This window comes from Salmo trutta, chromosome 7 (assembly GCF_901001165.1).
Source record: "Salmo trutta chromosome 7, fSalTru1.1, whole genome shotgun sequence".
NCBI lineage: Eukaryota > Metazoa > Chordata > Actinopteri > Salmoniformes > Salmonidae > Salmo > Salmo trutta.
Window position 1 is genome coordinate 33,616,922 of NC_042963.1, and position 8,037 is coordinate 33,624,958.

The window sequence follows — 8,037 nt, forward strand, 5'->3', positions numbered from 1 at the left end:
GGTATTTTGAAAGCTACTAGTATATTGAAGGCTATATGTAGGGCTCTTGACTGAGACGTCACTGCAGTGCCTGGTTCGAATCCAGGCTACATCACATCCGGCCGTGATTGGGAGTCCCAATCACACACAATTGGCCCAGCGTACAATCGGCCCAGCGTCGTCCGGGTTTGGCCGCTGTAGGCCGTCATTGGAAATAAGAATTTGTTCTTAACTGACTTGCCTAGTTAAATTAAATTAAAGTAAATTGCAGTTGGTCCAGAACAAAGCAGCACGTATTGCACTTAGATGTACACGGAGGGAAAGTGTCAGTAACATGCATGTCAGTGTCTCCTGGCTCAAAGTTGAGGAGAGATTGACTGCATCACTATTGGTCTTTGTGTGAGGTATTGATGTGTTGAAGCTACCGAACTGTCTGTTCAAGGAGTTGACACACAGTTCAGACACTCATCTGTACCACACAAGACATGCAACCAGAGGTCTCTTCACAGTCCCCAGGTCCAGAACAGAGGCTGGGAAACGCACAGTATTAAATAGAGCCATGACTACATGGAACTCTCTACCACCCCAGGTAACACAAGCTAGCAATCAAACCAGTTTCATAAAACAGACAAAAGAACACCTTACTGCACAAAGGGGACTGTGAAGAGACACAGCCATTTTATATATATTGTATTGTAATTTGCACTGTACTATGCATTAGACATAGATATTGTGTGTATATACTGATATGTAGGCTATGTGTGACGTTTTAAGTTTATGTATTTCAGTCCTTGACTAATAATGTAATGTACTATGTATTATGTCATGTTTCATGTGGACCCCAGGAAGAGTAGCTGATCAAATCAAATGTTATTTGTCACATGCACCGAATACAACAGGTGTAGGCCTTACCTTGAAATGCTTACTTACAACCCCTTAACCAACAATGCAGTTCAAGAAATAGAGTTAAGAAAATATTAACTAAATAAACTAAAGTAAAACATTTAATAAAAAGTAACACAATAAAATAACAATAACGAGGTTATATACAGGGGGTACAGGTACTGGTACCGAGTCAATGTGCGGGGGTACAGGTTAGTCGAGGTAATTTGTACATGTAGGTAGGGGTAAAGTGACTATGAATAGATAATAAACAGTGAGTAGCAGCAGCGTAAAAACAAAGGGGGGTCAATGTAAATAGTCCGGGTGGACATTAATTTCTCGCTTGGCTCGAGACACACACCAGGATAGTGATAAATCATATATTCAATCTAAGTTTCCTGATAAACTAGAAAAATAATCACACTCCTCGCCAACAGACAAGCTTCTTAGGCTTGGAACTGAGCTCTTCGTCTATGCGTGCGTGTCTAACAGTCACCAGACAGAGGTGCATTCTGACTACAGCCCGCGCATTCCACCAGACCTGGACTGTCAGGGCTTGCCAGGTTATGGTTGCTAATGGCTGCAGCATCAGCAGTCTCACCACTTGGCCTAATACGCATGAGACCTGTCCAACGATGGTTTATTAGCCAACACATTCATCCGAAAAGAGACCGTTATCGGCTGATAACCATGTTGCCACACCCTATCCTTCTGGCTAAACCCAAGCATGCTCTCAGTGGGGATCCAGCAGCCTTGCGAGTTGTCATAGAGACCGATGCCTCCCTGAGGGGACGGGGCGCAGTTTACGACGGATGCATAACGAACGGTCATATAAATGCTTTGGAGCTGAAAGCGATTCGCCTGTCTTTATTACATTTTGCCCCCAGGAAAGAGGGGCATCACGTTCTGATTCCTTCCGACAACTCAGCCTCGATTGCATACATCAATCACCAGGGCGGAGTCCGCTCACTGTCCATGCACCAAGTGGCATCATGGATACATCTGTGGGCACACACACACACCTGCGCTCACTGTCAGCAGCGCACATTCCAGGCCGGTTGAATCTAGGTGCTGACCTATTGTCGAGGGTTATGCCTCAGCCTGCGGAGTGGCGTTTCCACCCACAGGTGATAGAGGCGATTTGGCGCCAGTTCGGACGAGCCCATGTAGATCTGTCTGCATCTCGAAGCGCAACACACTGCCCTCTTTGGTATTACATTCAGAACGACAACCCAACGTTGGGTCACTATGCCCGGGCCCACCGGGCAAGTCTTGGACAGAGTGAGAGAGCATAGGCTGGAGCTGATACTGGTATCCCGTTTTGGCCCTCACAGGCATGGTTTGTCAACTATGTGTCTGTCTATCCCTGTTCTCTCCTCTCTGCACAGGCCACACAAATGCTTCACCCCGCATGGCCGCTGCCACTCTAACCTGGTGGTCCAAGCACGCACGACCCACGTGGAATTCCAGGTCTCCGGCAGCCTCTGGAACTGCCGGTCTGCGGCCAACAAGGCAGAGTTCATCTCAGCCTATGCTACCCTCCAGTCCCTCGACTTCTTGGCGCTGACGGAAACATGGATTACCACAGAAAACACTGCTACTCCTACTGCTCTCTCCTCGTCTGACCACGTGTTCTCGCATACCCCGAGACCATCTGGTCAGCGGGGTGGTGGCACTGGAATCCTCATCTCTCCCAAGTGGACATTCTCTCTTTCTCCCCTGACCTATCTGTCTATCTCCTCCTTTGAATTCCATGCTGTCACAGTCCCTAGCCCATTCAAGCTTAACATCCTTATCATTTATCGCCCTCCAGGTTCCCTTGGAGAGTTCATCAATGAGCTTGATGCCTTGATAAGCTCCTTTCCTGAGGATGGTTCACCCCTCACAATTCTGGGTGACTTTAACCTCCCTACGTCTACCTTTGACTCATTTCTCTCTGCCTCCTTCTTTCCACTCCTCTCCTCTTTTGACCTCACCCTCTCACCGTCCCCCCTACTCACAAGGCAGGCAATACGCTTGACCTCATCTTTACTAGATGCTGTTCTTCTACTAATCTCACTGCAACTCCCCTCCAAGTCTCCGACCACTACCTTGTATCCTTTTCCCTCTCGCTCTCCTCCAACACTACTCACTCTGCCCCTACTCAGATGGTATTGCGCCGTCGCAACCTTCGCTCTCTCTCTTCTGCTACTCTCTCCTCTTCCATCCTATCATCTCTTCCCTCTGCTCAATCCTTCTCCAACCATTCTCCTGATTCTGCCTCCTCAACCCTCCTCTCCTCCCTTTCTGCATCCTTTGACTCTCTATGTCCCCTATCCTCCCGGCCGGCTCGGTCCTCCCCTCCTGCTCTGTGGCTTGACGACTCATTGCGAGCTCACAGAACAGGGCTACGGGCAGCAATGGAGGAAAACTAGCCTCCCTGCGGACCTGGCATCTTTTCACTCCCTCCTCTCCACATTTTCTTCCTCTGTTTCTGCTGCTAAAGCCACTTTCTACCACTCTAAATTCCAAGCATCTGCCTCTAACCCTAGGAAGCTCTTTGCCACCTTCTCCTCCCTCCTGAATCCTCCTCCCCCTCCCCCCTCCTCCCTCTCTGCGGATGACTTTGTTAACCATTTTGAAAAGAAGGTTGACGACATCCGATCCTTGTTTGTTAAGTCAAACGACACCGTTGGTCCTGCTCACATTGCCCTACCCTATGCTTTGACCGATTTCTCCCCTCTCTCTCCAGATGAAATCTTGCAACTTGTGACGGCCGGCCGCCCAACAACCTGCCCACTTGACCCTATCCCCTCCTCTCTTCTCCAGACCATTTCCGGAGACCTTCTCCCTTACCTCACCTCGCTCATCAACTCATCCTTGACCACTGGCTACGTCCCTTCCGTCTTCAAGACAGCGAGAGTTGCACCCCTTCTCAAAAAACCTACACTCGATCCCTCCGATGTCAGCAACTACAGACCAGTATCCCTTCTTTCTTTTCTCTCCAAAACTCTTGAGCGTGCCGTCCTTGGCCAGCTCTCTTGTTATCTCTCTCAGAATGACCTTCTTGATCCAAATCAGTCAGGTTTCAAAACTGGTCATTCAACTGAGACTGCTCTTCTCTGTGTCACGGAGGCTCTCCGCACTGCTAAAGCTAACTCTCTCTCCTCTGCTCTCATCCTTCTAGACCTATCTGCTGCCTTTGATACTGTGAACCATCAGGTCCTCCTCTCCACCCTCTCCGAGTTGGGCATCTCCGGCGCGGCTCACTCTTGGATTGCGTCCTACCTGACAGGTCGCTCCTACCAGGTGGTGTGGTGAGAATCCGTCTCCGCACCACATGCTCTCACCACTGGTGTCCCCCAGGGCTCAGTTCTAGGCCCTCTCCTATTCTCGCTATACACCAAGTCACTTGGCCCTGTCATATCCTCACATGATCTCTCCTATCATTGCTTCGCAGACGACACACAATTAATCTTCTCCTTTCCCACTTCTGATAACCAGGTGGCGAATCGCATCTCTGCATGTCTGGCAGACATATCAGTGTGGATGACGGATCACCACCTCAAGCTGAACCTCGGCAAGACGGAGCTGCTCTTCCTCCCGGGGAAGGACTGCCCGTTCCATGATCTCGCCATCACGGTTGACAACTCCATTGTGTCCTCCTTCCAGAGTGCTAAGAGCCTTGGCGTGACCCTGGACAACACCCTGTCGTTCTCCGCTAACATCAAGGCGGTGACCCGATCCTGTAGGTTCATGCTCCACAACATTCGCAGAGTACGACCCTGCCTCACACAGGAAGCGGCACAGGTCCTAATCCAGGCACTTGTCATCTCCCGTCTGGATTACTGCAACTCACTGTTGGCGGGGCTCCCTGCCTGTGCCATTAAACCCCTACAACTCATCCAGAACGCCGCAGCCCGTCTGGTGTTCAACCTTCCCAAGTTCTCTTATGTCACCCCTCTCCTCCGCACACTCCACTGGCTTCCAGTTGAAGCTCGCATCTGCTACAAGACCATGGTGCTTGCCTACGGAGCTGTGAGGGGAACGGCACCTCTGTACCTTCAGGCTCTGATCAGTCCCTACACCCAAAGAAGGGCACTGCGTTCATCCACCTCTGGCCTGCTCGCCTCCCTACCTCTGTGGAAGCACAGTTCCCGCTCAGCCCAGTCAAAACTGTTCGCTGCTCTGGCACCCCAATGGTGGAACAAGCTCCCTCACGACGCCAGGACAGCGGATTCAATCACCACCTTCCGGAGACACCTGAAACCCCAGCTCTTTAAGGAATACCTGGGATAGGATATAGTAATCCTTCTAACCCCCCCCTACCCTCCCCCCCAAAAAAGATTTAGATGTACTATTGTAAAGTGGTTGTTCCACTGGATATCATAAGGTGAATGCACCAATTTGTAAGTCGCTCTGGATAAGAGCGTCTGCTAAATTACGTAAATGATGTAAATGTAATGTAAATGTTTGCAGACCTGAGTTAAATGATGTCTGGTTTACAGACCTGAGTTCAATGGTGTCCGGAGAGCTGTGGACACTCCCGTTACGCACGGACCTTCTGTCTCAGGCACAAATGGAAGCTAGTAAGGGGTTACCTCTGGCGGTTATAGAGACTATACAGAGTGCTAGGGCTCCTTCAACAAAAACACATTTTCACGCATACAGGTGGCAAGCGTTTGCGCACTGGTGCGAGGCATATAGTGAATACCCACAGCACTGCAGTATCGAAATCATAATGACCTTTCTTCAGAGTAGATTTGATAAGGATCTTTCTCCTTCGACATTGGTCTATTTAGCTGCTATATCAGCGTGCCACGCTGATGTAGATGGTAAGCTTGTGGGAAATGTTGGCCTTTCAGTTTATGAACGTCTCCTGTTGCCTGAGCCCGCCTACACGTTGCCTATTCCTAAGGTGGGATTTGATCACAGTTCTGGATGCGTTAACTAACCCTCCTTTCAAGTATATATACACAATATAATTACTATTCCTCTCGTTTTAACACAGCTCTACTATTAGCCCTAACATTCTGCGAAACGGTCCGGTAACCTGGCAGCCCTCTATGTGCACCAGTCATGCATGGTTTTGTCAGAGGACAAGCGGATGGTTACATTGACATTTAACCCCGCTAAGATCATTACATCATGTTTCAAATCTAGGGTTATTGATCTGGCTACATTCTTCCCCCCTCCTTTCCATTCAGAGGAAGAGGAACGACTCTGCCCTGTCAGTGTGCTTTGGCTAATGTTGATCCGATGAGCAGCCTACACCGCTCTGACCAGTTGTTTGTGTGCTTTGGTACACAAGCACAGGCCAAGGCTTTGTCCAGAGAACAACTTTCTTGCTGGATAGTTGAAGTTATCTCTTTAGCATACTCCTCTGCAGGGAAGAGTCCCCCAGGGGGACTTAAAGCACATTCTACTAGAGGTGTGGCAACATCCTGGGCACTATTTCGGGGGCGTTACATTGGACGATGTATGTGCAGCATACACATATGGATGGGGCCACAGTGTCTCCTGACCCCTCCTGTCTCAGCCTCCAGTATTTATGCTGCAGTAGTTTATGTGTCGGGGGGCTAGGGTCAGTCTGTCACATCTGGAGTATTTCTCTTGTCTTTTCCGGTGTCCTGTGTGAATTTAAATATGCTCTCTCTAATTCTCTCTTTCTCTTTCTTTCTTTCTCTCTCTCGGGAGCCATAGGACCATGCCTCAGGACTACCTGGCTTGATGACTCCTTGCTGTCCCCAGTTCACCTGGCCGTGCTGCTGCTCCAGTTCCAACTGCTCTGCCTGCAGCTATGGAACCCTGACCTGTTCACCGGACGTGCTACCTGTCCCAGACCTGCTGTCCCAGACCTGCTGGAACCCTGACCTATTCACCGGATGTGCTACCTGTCCCAGACCTGCTGTTTTCAACTCTCTAGAGACAGCAGGAGCGGTAGAGATACTCTCAAAGATCGGCTATGAAAAAGCCAACTGACACTTACTCTTGTGTTACTGACTTGTTGCACCCTCGACAACTACTATGATTATTATTATTTGACCATGCTGGTCATTTATGAACATTTGAACATCTAGGCCATGTGCTGTTATAATCCCCACCCGGCACAGCCAGAAGAGGACTGGCCACCCCTCATAGCCTGGTTCCTCTCTAGGTTTCTTCCTAGGTTTTGGCCTTTCTAGGGAGTTTTTCCTAGCCACCGTGCTTCTACACCTGCATTGCTTGCTGTTTTGGGGTTTTAGGCTGGGTTTCTGTACAGCACTTTGAGATATCAGCTGATGTAAGAAGGGCTATATAAATACATTTGATTTGATTTGATTTGCAGCAGCTTCTTGGGCTACACCTCACATTTGTCAGGTTGTATAGTCTTGACATGACTGGGTCTTCGTTGTCACACAGTACTGACTGCAGCCAGATGTTCGTTCCCATAAAACATGTACTGTACACATCCCTTTAGGTTGTACATGTCCAAACTATAACCCTTCTACCAGAGCATAGCGGTAGGAGTAGGTTAGTCTTTACAATGGCCTGTGTTACCTATTTCTTATTAATTGTATCACATAGCTTGCAGCCAATCTTGAGTATGTTATATCAGGGTTATTCCCTTTCGGCCACTTGACTGTGTCAGGCAGGCTGCGCGGTTGTGCCCGTCCTGGTGACCAACAAGGTTGGTTATATACGATATATAGCATAGTAAAAACTTGAGTTTGAATGAAGTAAAACGAATGAGTTGTACTACAACCCTGGTTTTACTAATAAAGAACAAGAGTTCTTACTAACGCAGCCTTGCTGGCGCCCATTACGGGGCTGAATGGGTCATTAGAGTGACAGTTTTTTTTTTACTATAAGCCAATATGTATTTCATATACAGTGATTTGCGTTGTGGCCTATGAAATGGGTTTAGGTAAAGGGCCAGCATCACGTTTTATTCAGTGCCCTATAAAATAGCCTTTGCTGAGTCCATAGACTATAAAATATAGACGAAGCCATTTATTACGTCACCCCATTGTTTCCTATGAGTGTCAATTCAGCTTGTCACCATCTCGCTACATGGAGGAGTTTTTGGAAACATTGCATGCACAGTTTGAGCTACTACTCTAGGAACTGACATTGCAGGCTAGCTCAGTGCTCCCCCCTCTTATTCAGTATCTGAAGTTGAAGGCCGACCGATGTACTGCAGGCTGCCATTAGCAA